At 39.0% G+C, this 18,496-nt stretch overlaps 1 protein-coding gene across 5 annotated transcripts in view; it reads right to left on the bottom strand.

The window, feature by feature from the left end:
* Positions 1 to 18,496, bottom strand: part of APBB2 (amyloid beta precursor protein binding family B member 2) — a 174,951-nt gene that overhangs the window by 133,188 nt on the left and 23,267 nt on the right. The window contains exon 1 of one of the 5 annotated variants that reach the window (XM_044417638.1): positions 16,576 to 16,716. The exons of the other annotated variants lie outside the window; for them this stretch is intronic. The gene's annotated coding sequence lies outside the window, so the exon portion shown is untranslated. Of the gene's footprint in view, positions 1 to 16,575; positions 16,717 to 18,496 lie in introns of those variants that run through there. 5 annotated transcript variants of the gene reach the window in all.

Genomic DNA, 18,496 nt, shown 5'->3' on the forward strand with positions numbered 1-18,496 from the left:
GGAGACCATCTACGAGCGAGCAAGCCACCACCTCCCCGCCCGCACAGCAAGTGTGCATGTGGGTGGCGAACAGAGGCACAGGCTGGATGGATGGCCATGGCGGGCCGAATTCATCCTGCGGGCCATAGTTTGAGGACCCATGATCCAGATGGACCTTCTTGTTTTTCAGTTTACATATTTTTCTTGTGTCAGAACCAGATGTTTTTGTTTTATCTTAATATTAAATATGCTTTAAATAGTACTAACATTAAGATTCCATGATATCATTTTCCCAGTTTGCTATTCAACTAAATTCCCCACTTTGGCCTTTTCCCAACACCATTTTAAAGCTAGTTCAAAGCTAAACTAAAGCAGCACAATGAAATCTATCAGGCAGATGCTCTAACTAGGTGAGATATACCTGCTTCTTGCTGAGGCTATAAGAAGGCTGAAATAAGCTGACTTAAGGAGAGACCCCCAAGGTCCAGCACTGGAGAAGGCCTTCCTACTGATTTGTCTCAGAAATGATTCTTTGAACCTATAGCTGTAGAGAGTTCAGCCTGGGAAAGAAATAATTTTCTGAGTGTTTCCTTCATCCTCATATTAGACTTTGGGTCTCCTTAGGAGGTATTTGAGGCTCTAGATAACCTTGCCTATGAATGCCTCTTCACCCAATTCTCCTGTTGGCAGGTCCTACTAGCACTACGCTTTTATTCCAGTGTTTAATAATGCTATGGCCCTTTGTCTCCTTTCTCCTTCTCACCACAGGCACACTAGCAATTGCTTTTTTAAAGAAGAAAATAACTTTTAAAGAAATAGCAAAATAAATTGTTCACTTGCTATACATACCAGACCATTCATTGCACAGGTTTAGTTCAAGTCACACCTTATAAAATGAGTCTCCTGGGGTCTCCATGCTTCACCCATTAGAGTCCAGTGGCATAACCTATTTAAGTATTATTAACATTGCAAAAGCTAGCCATTTGAAAATTGCTTAACAAAGGGGGAGGGGTGGACTCCAAAAGTAATCAACAGCTATTAACAACCACCCCATTATTAATTCAAATTCAAGAAGATTTCTTTAAATGGCATTCAAAGCTTTTCAATGGCAAGCCTATTTCTGCACTGCAGTAAGAAAACCAAAGCTGCAACCCTTGTCAGAAGTTGATTTTGTAGATCATTGCATTGCAATGATGGATAATATGGAACAGATGAAGACAAATGTGCAGCACACTCAGTACCACACCACTTTGGAAGTTAAGATTTGCAGCATTTCAGGAGGAAATGTGAGCTTCCAAGTAAAAACCTGCAACACGGTGAAATCTGCCTTGTTTAAATGCTGACTGTATCGGATAAACCTTTGAAATATAATGTTCCAAAATCTTGTTTGTCTTTCCAAATCTGTGTTCTATATTAAACAGGGAAAGCTAAAGTTTCCTTATGTCACTGAAAGAATGAAGGTTGCAGTCCTACAGACCCTTATTAGGGAGCAGGCTTCCTTGGGAAGCAAACATGCCTAGGACTGTACATTGGGTTGTTTCCCACATTTAGCTTCAGTTTGCCATTAAATACAGAGGGGAAACCTAAACCACACCATTCACATACTGCATTAAAAAATGCACTGGTTTTCCTTCACAAAGTTATTGTTTCAGTGACTAATTTTGCAAGAGATTTGAGCCTCATATTTTACTGTGTCAGTGCTACAGAAAAACTATGAGGGTTCTCTCACTCTCACCCCTTTCCACTAAGAAAATAATTTGTGGGAAACTATTCACATTAAAAAAAAACAATATAGGAAATGAAATATGGCCTGAACTGTCAAAAGAGAAGTGTATAAATAGGGCTTAATTGTTATTAATCTATTGGTCAATTGGTTGGTCTTGTCAACCATTTAGCATTTGTTGGTTGCTGGATTTTCTGGAAAGAATGCTGGACTAGGCTGACCTTAGTCTGATCCAGCAAAGCACTCCTTATGTTCATATGCAATACCACATACTTAGAATCACTGAACAAGTACACCTTCACTCTTAAGAAATCCTGAACATGCATTCTAACAACTCTTCAGGATGGGAGAGAAGCTTTCTGTACCATGAACCAGGAAATCAGGATAAGAGAGCAGCTATTATTTTCAGGGAGGGCATCTTTCTTAACCGCCTGCCTGCTGCTTCCACCACTGCTTCTTGCCCGGCACAGACCAGCGTGGGAGCTACCTGCACTCTCCCCTTGGTCTCCGGCTTGATCTCGCTTGGCATTGTCACTTGTGGAAGAAATGGTGGCACTGTCAAGGGGGAGGAGAGATGCTTCAAAAGGAGTCAGCCAGGAGCAGGGAGCTGTACCGCACTGGGTACTCCACCTGGCTGGGACTTTGTCTGTGCGTGGGGGGGTGGGGATTGTGGTTATATCTTATTATTGATATTATTCATTGTATTATGTATTTTATTGTATTAAGGTTTGTTTGATTTTGTATCACTCACATTTAAATATTGTATTGCTTAATTGTATTGTTAACTCTCACACCCCTACACATCTTTCTTTGTAATAGGGTCTATTACTCTACTGCAAATTTGAAACAACCAACCACCGTCCCCCCCATCAGATGTTTCAATTTCCCACAGCAGGGGAGGTATTTCCCACTTTGGGAATCACTGTTGTAGCAAAAGGTATTCAAAAACAATCACCTTTACACTCTACAAACAAGATAAAAATAGTGCACAAGCTTCTTGACAGCTTACCAACCTATCCTTATACTGTGCAACCTTAATCTTACACTGTAGACAATATAGAAGTTCCCAAGTCTGCCTTACAACTACTTGCAGGCTGGGTGTCAGATCTGTAGATACTTGCAGAATTAACATCTGTACTATGCAACCATGGAAATCAGCAAGAAGCCACAGGTAGGCTCTATAAAAGGCTCTTCACTTCTGCTCAGCATAGCAACACAAGGCTTTGGGTAGCTACTTCGGGTTTCTGATCTGACATCTTATTCAAGACCTACAGACTCAAGGCCTGCTCCTGACTCAGTCTTTGCCTCTGTACCTGCCTTCCTATGCAGGCACCTGGATTGCCTCTGGCCCTAACACTTATTCCCAAATTCTTTCATCTGTGATACTGGTGTTCCAGTTAAGGATGCCTCTTGCTTTATGTCCTGAAACTGAAACTGAAAGGGATTGTCCATATAAAGTGTGAGCTCTGCCACATTTCTCCCACTACCATGCACAGTATTGCAAGCAACATCTGAATAGTGAAGTTCATGAGCTAAAGTTTTCATGGAATTTACCCTGGTGACTAAAGCCACTATTATTATTTAGCCCTAGACATGATGCAATGAAAACAAATGAAACTGTAGAGGCTTGGGGGGGGGGGGGTCAAACATGAAAACTCTGATAACCAAGGTTTCCTCATCATACCATACCTTTCCTGGTAGAAAGATCAGCTGTAATCCAACTAATAAAACAAACCTGTCAACCTTCTTCACCTAGCACACATTCTATTTCTATAAAGAAAGCCTCAAAGATAAGGAACCTTGAGGCCAGAGTTTTAGTTGCTTGTTCAAGGTCATATTTTAAAAAAAAACCTTGGGAAGTTACAGGAATAGCATTCACAATTCAAATGTTCAGCCAAGTCCCCAATTTGTGCTCTGTGACCACAAAATTTCTTCTTCTGAAGCAAAGGTTAATTAGCCTGCCAATCATTGGCAATATCCCCTTTTACAGAAATACCAAGCCCTACTGAGAGTTAATTATGTACAGATTGCAGGGATGTTCAGAAAGATAGAGATAACTGGGAAAATGTTTAATTTACAATCACAAAAACTCAATACAGCAGTATAATACAATTTATTCATAAATGATCTTATAGGACCAAAGCTATATTTAACTAAACACATTAAACTCCTCAATAAATTAATGAGCACAGCTATACTTTCTAAATTTTAATTGTTCGGCCATGGTCTGTAATTTTAATTAGGTTCTTAGCATATTATTTTGCAACCTCTGCACTGAACTGTAGGCCAGCTGGATTGTGGAGGCCTATAGTCAAAGCACCAAGAACCCCTGGCCCTATGTTTAGATGAGTATTCCAAATAATTTCAGTGGGATCATAGAACAATTTAACTATGGGCTTTAATATGATGGCTACGTAAAATGTTGCACTGAAAGAAACAAAGTGATAAACTTTTGTGAGCTCACTATTTCTTTTCAGTGAAGTGTTGCTGCAATATCTACTGAGAAATCCTATCCCTGTCTATTTCAAAGCAAACTGAGTTCAAAGGAATGCGCAAGGAAGCAAGCAGTAACTTGGGAGTAAGACATTTTAAAAAATGCTGATTGACTAAAACAGTGCCTCCCAATTAAGTGAGAGGCATGTTTTGTAAATTAATATAATATGGTATAAACTACAAATAACAAACTAACTCAACTGCATGTCTAGAATGACAGATTTGCATTCTCAACATATTCTACATAATCAGCTGACAAAAACAGTTTGAAGGGTTCCTTGCTTCAGAGAGCCTACTTAAACTTGAATTGCTCCTATAAATCAATTGATTCCAACCTGAAGAGCTTACAGCAATCATTTATCAATCTAGAATGATGGTGTCTTTTGGCTGCACCTCACTGGCTGGGGCATCACAGCAACTTGCCCACATGGACAATGACCAACCAATTGCAGAAAATAAGCAGGTACATAAATATGTTCCCTCCATCTATATATAATAATCAATCTTCATTATCACTGCAGGATTAGAAATATTGCTATCCATCATTTAGGGCAGCGTTGTCCAATCTAAGTTCCTCCAAATGCAGTCTGCAAGTCCTATTAGCCTGAGTCAGCATGACAGATGGTTATGGATGCTTATGGTTATAGGCCAAAATACCTGGTCATTCTTGCAACAGAAGCAGGAGACTGTGAATCACCAGTACATATACCTATTCGCCACTTTTAGAGAATGTGCTGTTTTGCCCAAGAAGCTTGTTTCAACCTTTATATGTAGTGAAATTGGAAGTGGGCCTTGCATTCCTGAACTCTCCCCTAGCTTCCTTTCCACCTTCCATCGAAGTGAACATCCAAATAGAACCTACATGTATTTGAATGGGGTTCTCCCTTAATCCTGGACAGTAAAATTGGGTAGAGTCTGGAATGGATATATAGAGAGGGGAATGATGAGAAGAACCTATGTGGTAGGCATTGCAGGGCTCAGACCCGTAGTTCTGCATGTCAGGCACTGGTTTCCTTGATTTCTATAAACCTGGGACTGCTAGATGGAAGAGAGAAATGAAAGGGCCTCAAGCTGGAGCACTAATCAACATAGCCAGAACCTTCCTATTCCTGCAAGTAAGGTGACAACAGCCAATCCTGTGACATCGCCTGCTATGTCAAGAACTGGCAACTACTACCAGACATGCTGTGAAGCCAACTGACACTTCTCCCTCAGTGATGTATCTGTCTCACCACAGCCTCTCAGTGAAGCTGAATTACTGAGGCACAGATGGTAGCTTCTCTAAATCTGGACTGCCTCCACCCACCCAAGCTGGCTGTTAGTGTCTTCTGGGCAGAAAAGTGCACAAAAGGGCTTCCTGTTGAACTACAGCTGTCCTCACGCAACAAGGTGTGCGTGAGCTCAGCTGTGTTCCTAATGTTGTGCTTCATTCTGGCTTTGTTCTCCAGTTTAGGCTTGCCCTCCAACCAATTTGGAGTCATAATTTGTGGTTCCGAGTACCAGACTGCTGTCCGGAACCAGCTTAAAGTTTTTGAAGGCCACCAAAATAGAGAAATATTTATACAGCATAGCTCTCACAATGGCAGCTATAAACAAAGGAATGTGTATGCATTATCTTGGGCTAATAGGCCAAAGTCTTGGGAAAATGCTTCCATTGAAAATTATAGCCCAGAGTCCCTAGATACTCTCTCACATCCTCCCTCTCATACTTGTGCTTTCTTCTTCCTCGGTTGAGCTGTGCTGTTGCCATCAATTGCTCTTACATTGCAGAACTAATAAGAAACATTGCTGTGGTGGCCCACAGAGATTCCATCCCTTATATCCTGGAGGAGAAAAACTGCCAGATGGTTTTTCTTTAGACCCAGTGCCTGATTTTTGCCAGCCCAAGATCTACACTTAATCTCACTCAGTAAGAAGTCCCTTAGATTATGGTACGGCTCAAAAATTATGTTGATAAAAATTCACATTAAACTACTCTATTGCAGTAATGCTATTAATTCAGCTGCAACATTCTCCCACTATATTTTCACCAGAATGAGCAGAAAGCATTATTCAGGCTTTTGGTTCAGTAAACTTTGTATCTATTATTTTCTCATTATTGTTCCTTAGGTTGTTTGTTTCTGCAAGCGCAAACATGCAATTTTAATATATAACTGGAAAGCTGACTCATATATTTACAAACCAGCATATAATCTGGTGACAGACATCAGAAACACTGTTTATAATCTCTCTTTGCAATTGAAACTCTTTGAATAAAGGCTGGAAAGCTCCATCTGAATAATCAAATAACTCAAGCTACGGTTCTTGATGCATTTATCCTTGCACAAGTAAGAAATCCTAAGATCTGGGATTCAAGCAGCCTGAACGAACATCAACTGAGAAAATGTGTGGGTGCAAGCATACATTTTATATGTGGAACTCTGCACTCACTGCATTTGAATCACATGTTCCATCTCCTCCCTAAGTTTAGAGGGAAACACTTTTTTCAAGCTCGCACAAAAACGAAATACAGATTTGAGCAGCACTAACTGGTTGGCCCTTGTGTCATTCATATCTTTCACAGAGCATTTTTCCAAGAAAACAGTGAACAAAGTATTTACTGAATAAATATTTGGGTGATTGGCAGAGAAGAAACTAAATGTGCCTGCTTGGATAATGGGTTGGGGCAGGGATTTGGCCGAGAAAGCAAAAATCTAAATGCATTTTCAAGCTGTGTCTTCTTTGCAGAGCAAAGCAAGAGTGCCAATGAATGAAGGACATATTACTGTAACAGAAGGTCTTGCCACAAATCAGAATGAATTGAATGGTTTCTTGACTGCAAAGAGGGATTTCTTGCCTCTTCAGAGAAGGATTCTGTTGAAGGCCTAATATATTCCATAATAGTTAAGTAATCTAAGTGTTTCACAGAATTCCTCCTGGGTACTTTCTTACTGCTGACAGAGCCAAGCAAGTTCCATGGTTTGCTAGAGAGCTCAAGGAAACAAAGCAGCATCTACTGGACTGACAATGAAGAAAAACAGCCAACAAGCTAGGGATAATATTAAGGTCTTTACCAACTCTTGCCCAATCTGGGCCCTCCAGGCATTTCAGACTACAGTTTGTACCATCCCTGGTCACTGACCATGCCAGCTGGAGCTGAAAGGAGTTGTAATCTAAAATATCTGAAAGACACAAAATTGGGGAAGGTTGGCCTATATTGTAGTGACAATGGCAGCAATCCCCCTACTTTTCCATCCTGGGGGCACAGAGCTGCCCGCTGGAGCTGTTTCATTTACTGCAAGGTCTAAGGGCCAGTTAAGAATGAATGACTCATTTGCCCAGCGTGACCATTTTGCTACAGATTTTTACAGACAAAATCACTCGGATCTTCCCAAGTATGCGCTTGCCAGCTTTAGTCAACAAACACTGCTGGTGTTACTGGTTAAGGGTGCAGGGATTTGGCCAAGAGGTCTGTGAAGGTTTAGATAGAAAGTGTTCTGTAACTCCAAATGTAACTCAGGCCTTATTTTCTGTCTAAACACTTTCTTACATGGATTGCCTTCTTAATGCAGCACCTGCAAAACATGAGCACACACGTTCTAGTATTAAACTAGAAAACGTATTTTGCTTGATGATACTATGCAGTTAATAAAACATCTTCAAAAAGGCTATCTCCTAATGACACTGAAAAAGACTCAGGCTCTCAATTTTTTTGCAATGTGAAGGTAATCCAGGGGTATTCTAATCATTTGCTGAACTAAATCTGAGTTCCCCAACTACTTGAGACATAAAATGCTGGGATTCTAAGCACATTATGCAGAAGAAAGTTCCACTGAAATAAATAGGATTTGGGGCACATAATTTGTTCTGGCTAAGGATGCCCACAGCCCAATGGCTCTCACAGCACTTTAAGTTGCTTTGAAAATGGTGTGGTGGTGCCTTTAATCAGCTACAATGTATTGCTCAAGTTCTTTTGGAAATTTTATTTACTGGAACATTTTCTTTAAACTGTAAATATGATCATAAATATTATTATAGTCTTGCTTTAGTATAGATATTAGCAGAAAAGTAAACCAAAAAACTTTGCCCATTTTTATATGCCAGTTTTGAAAATATTATACAATGTTAGAAGATCCATTTAGAAAACCCAGTTTATTTTCATTGTCACTACAGTAATATATAGCATTTTATTTAAAGCGCTTCAGATACGTTATTATATCCTAACTGACCTACCTCACAGAATTGTTGGTTTGTTATTCCCATATTACAAAGAAAAGCTGAGGGCTCACACATATCACACAGAGCAAAGTAGAGTGTGTTCCCTGCACCCTACAAAGAGAATCCTTAACACATGGTTGCAACCAATCTCTAACAATGCATATTTGCAAACATGTGACTGCTGTAACACATTTAGAAATGAGTGTACTACTTAAACATACAGTGTAGTGAGTGATGGCTTGCCTCAGGTGACTTAACTAGTTTGAATTAGCACAATTAAAATCAACCAAATGCTATAATTAATACAAACCCTAAACAGCTCAAGGCCAGGATAAGTGAAGGAATGCCTATCTCCATATGTCCCAGCCTGATCACTGAGGTCTTTATCTGATGCCCTTCTCCGAATTTCTCCCTTCAATGAAGGAAGTGGAGAGATGGCTAGAAGGGCCTTTTCTGCAATAAAGCACCACTTGTGGAATTCCCTTCTGATAGAGATACGCCAGGCATCTTCTCTTTTTCTCTTTTAGATGCCAACTGAAAACATTTCTCTTCTGTAACCTTTTCGGTGAATGAGTTGACTTAGTTTTAATGGTTCAGGCATTGATTTTATTATGGCTACTGCCATGTTAAGAATTTTAGATACCAGTGTTATTTTATTTACAGTTTTATTCAAATTTTATATAAAATGGTTGTTTTAAATGGTTTTGTTAACTGAATGCTTAATGTCTACTTGACATCACCAAAGTGGGCAGAACCACAGCTGACCACCTCACATTTAATTCACCCACAGAGAAAGCCTCTGTTTGACAATTAGGGGCATACATTATTGATTAAGGAAGTCACTGTGGGTTGCTGCGCATGCCAGTAACTATTGTGAATATTCAAGACACTGCAGCTTCTCAAGATGTATGAACCGAGCTGCAGAAGAGTTCAGAGGTGTTCTCTTAACCACAACAACGAGCTACCATACCCAGATGTACATTGTGATAAGCTGCAGCACTTGCCTACAACAACCCAAATATCCACAATGGCCCACTGGCACACACCTATTTAAGCCATGATGGAAGACAGTAATTGTGTGACCTGGACCAATCGAAACAGCTTGCCTACCTCAAATGGTAAAAGGTGAGCAAAGTCAACAGAGCTTCAAACAGCTAGGAGCAGCATTTCCCCAATGAACTGGCTTTTCCCCACACTCACTTTTCCCTGTGCCATTGCTATCAAAGTACCATAAATTTTCCTAAACAGAAATCAACTCCTGAAACACTCCTGAAGCAGTGCTCTTCCAGCTGCAGCCCAGTGATGAGTGACTCTCCATCCCCTCTCACCTCTAATGGGATGGGAGCCTTATGGGAAGCCTTCATTAGCTAGTGCAACAAATTCAGTCCATGGGTCAAAGGTTCATTATCTGTGAGTTACTGTATTTAAGCTGAAGGGTTCCTTTACATTTACTGCGTTAACAAATTGCAATGCAGCTGTAATTCTTTGCTGTTCTAAAATCAAAACATTATCTTGAGTATTTCATACCTTGATGTTCTACACATGACTCATGTCTACACATGATCTAAATGTAGCCTAATTCCTGAGTAAGCCTCTACAGACTGCAACCTAACTGATTTAGTATAGCTGCAGTAGTCTGCTGCAGCAAAATCAAAAATAAGTCTTGTAGGACCTAAAGGAGCAATCCTATGGAATCTAGACATTATCTAAGGGACTATGGAATACAGGAGGTACCCATTTTCTAAGTGCTGTAGATATGACTCCACCCTTGCAACCAGCACAAAATATTCATCAAGCTAATGCAAACTTTGGTTAATCTTTCTAATACCCTGGTGTGCTGTCATTAAAAAATTCCTTGTAAAGCTTTCTGGAAATTTTTATGCACTATTTTTATCACTTTTTACTACAGTTGGTAGTATGCCATTACTGCTTAATGCAATCTATTTAAAATCAAAAGCAGACCTTTTTCTCCTTTATAACAATATTTATGCAAAGTACACAGTTTCTAGGAAAAATCCCAAAAGTTAATGTTAAGAGATCACTGTTGATCAAATGCCGATCTGAACTCAATGGCTTATTCAAAGCAAATTCTAGGGCATAAATTTAAAAAGTGCTATGTTCCTTCATCAACCTGTCCAAATTATAGAAACACAGAGCATAATTCTAAAAGCAGGGTTTTGAATACTATTATTATCAATATTTTTTAAAGGCCATGGCAACACAAGCATTAACATTGCTGATGTAGTGGAAGCAGGAACCCAGATGGTTTTATTAAGAAGCAGCTAAGAGATTATCTGAAAGGGTTTGGGTGTAGTGTAAGAAAGCAAAAAGAACAAAAGCTATAGCCAACTAGACACAAAAATCACAAATCTTATTTAGCAGATAGAGAATGAGTTTGCAAACATAACACAAATTTCCCTGAATTTAACCAAGTTTCAATCTGAGTAGGCACCTTTCAATTGGGCAGTTTAGGAATTTTACAGCACCATCTTGTGCACATTCACTGGGAAGCAAGTCTATTAAGGTCCAACAAGTCTTCTCTTAGGTAAGTATATGACTTCATGTCTTTGGTCTGCATCATAAATCAGAAAATGTATTAAGTGCAGAGTTGTCACATTCGTTTACTGGACTGTACTTAATAATACATTCAAAATTCAAAATTGATCGACAGTATCCAGGGTTATTTTTCTATTCTAACCTCAGAGGGTCAAAGTAACATCCTCAAAGACAACATGTGTATAAATTAGTGAATACCAAATATACAGGAAAAAAGGGAGGAAATACCTGTGTGGACAAAGAATTGTTAAGGAAAGGACTGTTGCTTTTATTCATGATGATGTTTCAAGCTGAAGACTTTCAGGATAAAATGCATTTACAAGACAGGGAACTGGATGTGTTCGATCTCTCTACAGTCATGACTAACAAACTTCAGTAAGGAAGTAGACCTGTTCAAATTCTCCTCAAAACCAATAACAAAATGAAGTAGATCACTTCTAACAAGCTCTTTTTAGGCAAGGGAGAAGCAAATGTTTCAATGACTGGCCATGACTTTTCCATTGTACTCTGTTATTTTGGTGATTAATGAAAACATCTGGGTTCAATTTTCCACATTCTGAATCACATTGCTATGTTGCATTTTAAGAATACAAGATTACACCCTAATTTCATCATAGTGGCAAGCCAGATGCATTATTCTTCAGACCATGCAGGGACAATTTCATACCAGTGTTGAAAAGTTCTAATCTTTCCTTTCTCCTCTCTTTTTATGAGCCTATATAATAATGCTAATGTTGTTTATGACAAATTTAGCCTTGCATTAGTAGTAATCATGAGCTCTTAAGAAATCAAGCAAACCATTGATGAACTCCCTGTTAAAACACAGCAGTAAACTCCATCTTGTGATAAGTAAACCTCCTGTGCCTTTAATAACTAAAGCAAATAAAGGACTAAATGCTCTACCTACTGGCTTATTAGGCAGCTTACCTATTTTCTTGCAGTTAAGACAATTTGTAGGGGAAATTTGTTTAATGCAAGATGAAGGATTTCTACCAGTGTAACAACTATTTTCTCCAAAAGTGTTAGCACAAAGGGATAGAAATGAAGCTGTAACAGAGAACAGAAGAAACATCACCACTGGTGGTAAAGTGGTTCTGTTTGTACTCTTTCTTGCATGTATTAACTACAGAAGTGGTATAAACACCAAGGTCAGTTAGGTTATTTTGGGCAAGCGCTCCTCCAATTGCTTTACCAACAGTGGTGATCTTAATTCTGTCCACTGTAGTAAGACTCCATGTGCAATCACAGTATACTGAGGATTAGGCACAGGCAAAGTAAGAAAAATTACCATCCGAGAGAGAGAGAGAGAGAGAGAGAGAGAGAGAGAGAGAGAGAGAGAGAGAGAGAGAGAGAGAGAGAGAGAGAGAGAGATGCATTGAGGATACACCCACTTTGAAACAGGAAAGATCTGAAGCACACATGCTTAGGCCAAGACCTAAACAAACCATAACTTATCCAACAAGTTTGTGTGTGGTTAAACTCTGGATTGTTTAACCCCTCAACAACCCAGAGTTCCAAGTTCAGATGTCTAATGAGGTTATTAGAATGTAACTATGGTTACATTCTTGGGTTCTTGAGTGAAAATGAAAGTAATCAGCACATAGAAAGCAGTGCGTTTGCATGGTCCTACTTGGCAATGGCAGTTTAAAAGTAACATAAAGAAATTGCCATGGCAACCCAACATCAGTATCTATGAATTATCTGAATTGAACTTTTTCATCTAGTTCATTACTAATACCCTGAAGAAGTTTAGAAGTTCTTCAACTTTACATGAATCAGATGAAAGGGAAAAACATGGTCCATGTCATCCTCATACCCTACATCTCCAAATGACGTTCCCCACAGGTTTCATGTAAATGCTGAGCAGCACAGGGAAAAATAAAACTTTCTCTTCTTGCATCTATCTTGCATACTTGGTTTGTGACTTTAAAGGAATGCACTCCTTCCTTCAGACATCTTGACACAGGATATACACTTAGACCAAATCCTATATTTTTCAAGAAGCAACATGACAGAGACTTATTTTGTTTCTGGAATTTTTATGACATCCCATTCATGTTCCTTTTACCAAAAACACACCCATGAATAGACTGTTCACAGGGCTTACAACAAGTCCCTCTCTGGGCTGAGTTATCAGCATAAAGCAGATTTTTACTTAAGGGATTTAATTTTAAAATGGAAAGCCCTCAAGATAACACACAGGAAGGATTAATGACATTTTCAGACAACAGAAAACTCTACTTTAGCACTATATTATCTCTTGTGCCGGTGGCAGTATATCAAAACGCAATCCTTAAAAATATTGCTACTTCTCCATGACATATTGATTTTATGTCTTCTTATGTTTGTCACATATACATGTTGTTCTAAATGACAGTCTTTTATATGATGCATCATGTGACTGGAATAAATGAATTTTAATCATACCAACAGTATTTGGACAGGACAATCATATGGCTGGGGGACAGCTGTGTCTTGCTGGGAAGGTGGATCAACAGGGAAGGTATGTTCTTAGAAGAAATGCATACAACTTTCAATGTGCAGAAAATGGCAGAGCACCTCTGCGAGCCAAAGGGGCAGCTAGGATTGACATTCACTCATTAAGAGACTGTTCACTTTCCCAGGACAGTGCCCATAATATATGGAAAATGGCCTTAAATGATCTAGCACCTTGCTAGACTGCCTCTTCCCAGGTGAACCTGCCCATGTAAGCAGATAGTCTTCAGAGACCCTGCCTTTATACTCCCGCATTATTTGAAGTCCAGTGGATGGCTTATATGCAATGAAGTCCCTTAATAGTAAACCTAGATCAGTCTTCATGGACCTGGTGCCATCCAGATGTGTGGGATGGCCAATGGACATGCTGTGTGGAAGTACTGAGATTTATAATTCAACATATTTGGGCGGCATCAGTTTGGGAAAGCCTGGCCAAGATCGTTATTGAAGTTTCCTAAGGGATATTCACCCCTCCTTGCTGAAGAATTTTAGGCAATGTGCTAAAATGTGTTAATGAAGTTTAAGCATCCTCAGTTTCTCACAAGGTTTGTTAGGAAGTGGAAGTATAGCAAGTTGGAAGAATAAGCATGTGCTATTCTTACTTTCATATGAAACCCAGCTAAAGAGAAATGACTTGTCTCAGGTATACCTTTACTTGGCAGTGAAAGATCTTCAACAAATTACTACCATCACACCTCATCTGTTAAATGTCTTTCTAATTTGACCTATGCTACCCCAAAGAGAAAAGTTTGCAATACTGCTACTTGTGTGGAACAGTGTAATCTAATTTAGTCAAATGCATATAAAGCAAAAGAATTTGTCTTTCTGGCTACTATAGGAGGTACCAAGAAAAAGAGAATTCATTTATTACATATCTATACCTCCCAATAGCTGAAGCTTTGTGGGACACTTTCTCCATTGCCTAAACAGTGACCATAGATTAGTTCATGATGCACACAGAGGCACACTGTCAGATAAAGCTGGTACTTGCAAAATCCTGAGTCCACACTCCAGATGAATCCAAGGAAACTCAGCAATGAAGTTGGCAAATATCTTTGGTGAGAATTCCTATGCAGATACGCACTAGGAAAAGGAGTGACGCTCTGGTGATCCAACATTTGTCAGCCCAATAATACTCGTAAAATAGCCACTCAGGAAAAAGGAATCTCCCAAACATACTGATGAGTGAAAAAGGACTACTCTGCACAGGCAGTATGATTACTGAACTAGCATAATAAGGTACAGTGACTGCAGGCTTTTCACAAGTAGTAACTAAAAACCAAAGGGGGAAAAGGTCCAAGGAACCTTTCTTTTGCTACTACAGCATTCTGTAGCTAAAGGTTATACTAGTAGTAAAAACACAGAAGCTGCCTTATAGGGTCAGAATAGTTCTATAACTCACTAATTGTCAGCACCTCTTCAGAAAAGGGTCTTTTCCAGCTAAACAGCAGATCTCATGGGGTGAACCGAAGGCTTTCTGCATGCAAAGCATGTGTTATCATAGTGTTAACAGCCCTTCTCTATTCCGACTCATTATAAAAGGCACTACATATTCCACACAGGGACAAGAGAGGGAGTCAGGCAGTGATGAAAAGTAGATGCCAAGGCCAACTGATACAATCTTGTATTGAGAGAGAGAAAGCAGAGATCATTTGAACCATTTGTTCAGGAGCTCTATTATTATTATTATTATTATTATTATTATTATTATTATTATTATTGTTGTTGTTGTGTGTGTGTAATGGAAAGTTGTCTGTATACTCCTACTTTTCCAAAGGCATGAAATCTCAAAAAGTTAAAACTGTACTGGACTGAGATTCTGCATATATATTGAACTGTACCTATTCCATGACTGTCAAAGTTATACTTCAGCCATCAGATCTTTCTGCAGTTCCCATTGATTTAGTTTAAGTTTCTAAATAATGCTTAGCAAATGTCAAAATCACCCTGCTTATGCTCAAAAACAGATTTAGAGTGTTTGCTTTGGGTCTGAAACCTAAAACTTTCCAAAGCAGAAGAGTCATCATCACACATGGTGGCAAGCCTGTTGGCTCTGAATGGTAAAAGTATATTTTTACTAGGGTCCAGATGCCAAGCGGAGCATCACATGCCTGCCATACAGTGCTTGTCAAAGGGCAGGAAGGGGAAAGGCAAACAGTCTTATTATGTCTCAGTGACACTCAACGCTTTCTTCTTCACTTAATCAGTGTTGCAGTGGAGAGAGAAAGGCAAATGGACAGACTCATAAAGCATGGCAGAACTGACAGCTTGAGGCAGTAAATGCAGAGAAAGAACTAAGCATTATGGGAAAGCGGAAAAAAATAGGCAGTAAACTCCTATAAATCAACACAAGTTGTTAACTGTGCACCCTGTATTTTGTTCTCATTTTAAACATGGAAATTGATACCTACACAATCTCAAGAACAGGTGTCAAAAATACTTGAATACAAAATATTGATTAGCTTACTGTCTAAGAAAGAAGCTACATTGCCTGCAGTCTTACAGGGCTAGCCCATTGCTAGACTAGTTTGGTTTACACAGCAGGTGACCATGTAAGATTAATTGTTTGACAGTTTCCTTGCATAATAAGCCGCTTACACATGCCTAAGTAGCATTTAAAGAGAGTGCTCTGGCTTTCTCTCTGTGTCACGTTAATTATGTAAGTGCAGGAGCATTTCTTTTAGGGACCATTCCAATATTTCTGCTTTCCACAAATGCCCAAGTTGACTTCCTCTGACACTCACAGTGTCCCCTACCCCTTCCAGCTTGTTTTTTACTTTTTATTTTAAAGTAACACAATGTTATTAAGTAGTTGAATTCACTGCAAAATGAATTACAAAGTTTCAGCTGCCTGCCATTTTCATTTTCCCAGAGCAGGACCTTTGCGGGCATACAGACATTCTTACAAAACAAAGATGGTGGGTGGGCAGTGGGCAGCACTTTTTTTTGCAGCTCACCAAGATGCTTGGTAAAAATGATTTTCGATATTTTCATTTCTCCAAAATAAAGGGATCACTGCCAAGAACAGACATGAAATCTGGAGAGAAGGAAGGGGATAGAGCAACCATTCCAAGTGCAGTCATGGACAGAGACATAGGTCAAAGACACAGCACAAAGTAGTGCATACATACATTTGCCATTTTGTGATTAGTACCTCCTCTGCCCTGCACACACACAAAGCAGTCATTTTTGTGGTGTTATAGGATGTTCTTGAAGTTCCATAACTGTGCCCACATGCTTCAAAATGCTGGGGACCTTTGTGGCCCCATCCGCAGTGTGCTGTGTTATAGCCCTGCAAATATAAGGGGTGTTGATGAAATAAGGCATTAATTGCTTCAGTGTTTGTATTATTAGTTATTAAGGGTGCAATCCTATCTGTATTTAGACAGAAGAAAGTTCTACAATTTCCAGCATGCTGGGAACCGTTGGGCATTCTTCTGTCTATACATGCATAGGATTGTGCCTTGAGGGTGTTAAATTTCTATTACTCAGTGGGTGGCTTTATTTTTATTACAGATCAAAAGCAATGCTCAATATGTCAAGGATTACTTACATCACATAAACTCTCAGCAAATTAAAACAAATGTAACATTAAAAAACCACACCCACCAATCTTGCAAGGGAAGACAGACAAATGGCTTTAGCACAGTGGCAGAAAACATGTTTTGTGCATTTTTTTATTATTTATTATATAATATATTGGCTTGATTTAAGAAGCAAGACTGAAATGAACTACTTCCCAAGGACCAGGACATGTAATCAGAAATCCTGGTTAACAAAACTGATGCATGTTGCACTGTATCAACTTGTACAAAAGAAAAGTCTGCATATATATAGACACATGCATGTACTTATTTTTAAGTAGGTGTATGTGTGCATCTAAAAGGTACATAATTTAAACAGTTAGGTTTTCTTGTAATTAAAAACAAGCTACTTGGAGATTGCCAATCTACTTAGAGAAAGAGTTGTTGCAGTATAGACTAACAGAGAAAAGGCAGCATGCAGGTAACACACATTCAGGTTCTAACTGTTTCGTAGGAGACAGTAATGGCAATGCTGCTGCACAAGGAAAACAGTTTCATCCTCACAGCAAAAGTAGCCCTTGTCTACAGAATTACTGGGGAAGGCAACTTCAAGACAATTATCTAGTACTTTTCCTAGCAAGGCCATGACATAGGTTCAAAGAAACTATGATGGCTTTAGAACACTAATAAAATTCAGTAACCTATTAAACCTTAATAACATTCTCACTATTCTTCTGGTAGAACCCATACTATACAAGCAGTCTTACTCAAAACTTAACTCCATTTCCCAGGAAACAGAGATCTAGCATTGCACACTACGCTCTGCTGGGGAGGCTTCCTGGCAGCTCTCAGGATATGTGGCTGTTTTCATGAGCCACTGATTTTCAGAAACTATAAAGGGCCTCAATCATGAGAAAACTCTTTCCTGAACTGAAGAACTCTCTATTCCACAACTTCAGTATCCACAGTTGGACAATGAAATGCACAACAGATGTATTAGTGACTAAAAACAAAAGTTCCTATTTCCTAATAATTTTTCAGAACTTTGTCATTCTTGCCCTCATGTTAAAAAATGAAAAAGACTTCATGTTCAAGTTGTATAGTCTTCTATAGATGGAAAATACATTCTACATTTAACATTTTTCCTGTAAAGTAGGTAAAACATATACAAGCTTTCCTTTTTAGAATATTTACATTTCTGTCACTTTCAATGAGTGCTTTTGTTCTACACATTCTACATTTGCAGTATGCTTCTGAGTTTGAATCCAGCATTCAAAGATTATGTCTGAATGGTTTTTCATCAAGTCAAGTTGGAATGAGGAGCAGGGGAAAATCCACAAATGGCTTATACTGAGTTGATGTAACTGTAACTTGCCAAAGAAAATTCCAGTTTTAGTAAATGAAAAAGCAATTACTTTAGACAAGTTTCTTGCATTTAATTAATGGGAAAATGTGATCAATGTTGGTTGAATCATATTGAAAAAGAACTGTAATGTGAGCTCATTACTCTCCAATCCTTATCCTGCAA

Source organism: Varanus komodoensis, unplaced genomic scaffold, assembly GCF_004798865.1.
Source record: "Varanus komodoensis strain SLA01 unplaced genomic scaffold, ASM479886v1 scaffold9, whole genome shotgun sequence".
NCBI classification, from domain to species: Eukaryota; Metazoa; Chordata; class Lepidosauria; order Squamata; family Varanidae; genus Varanus; species Varanus komodoensis.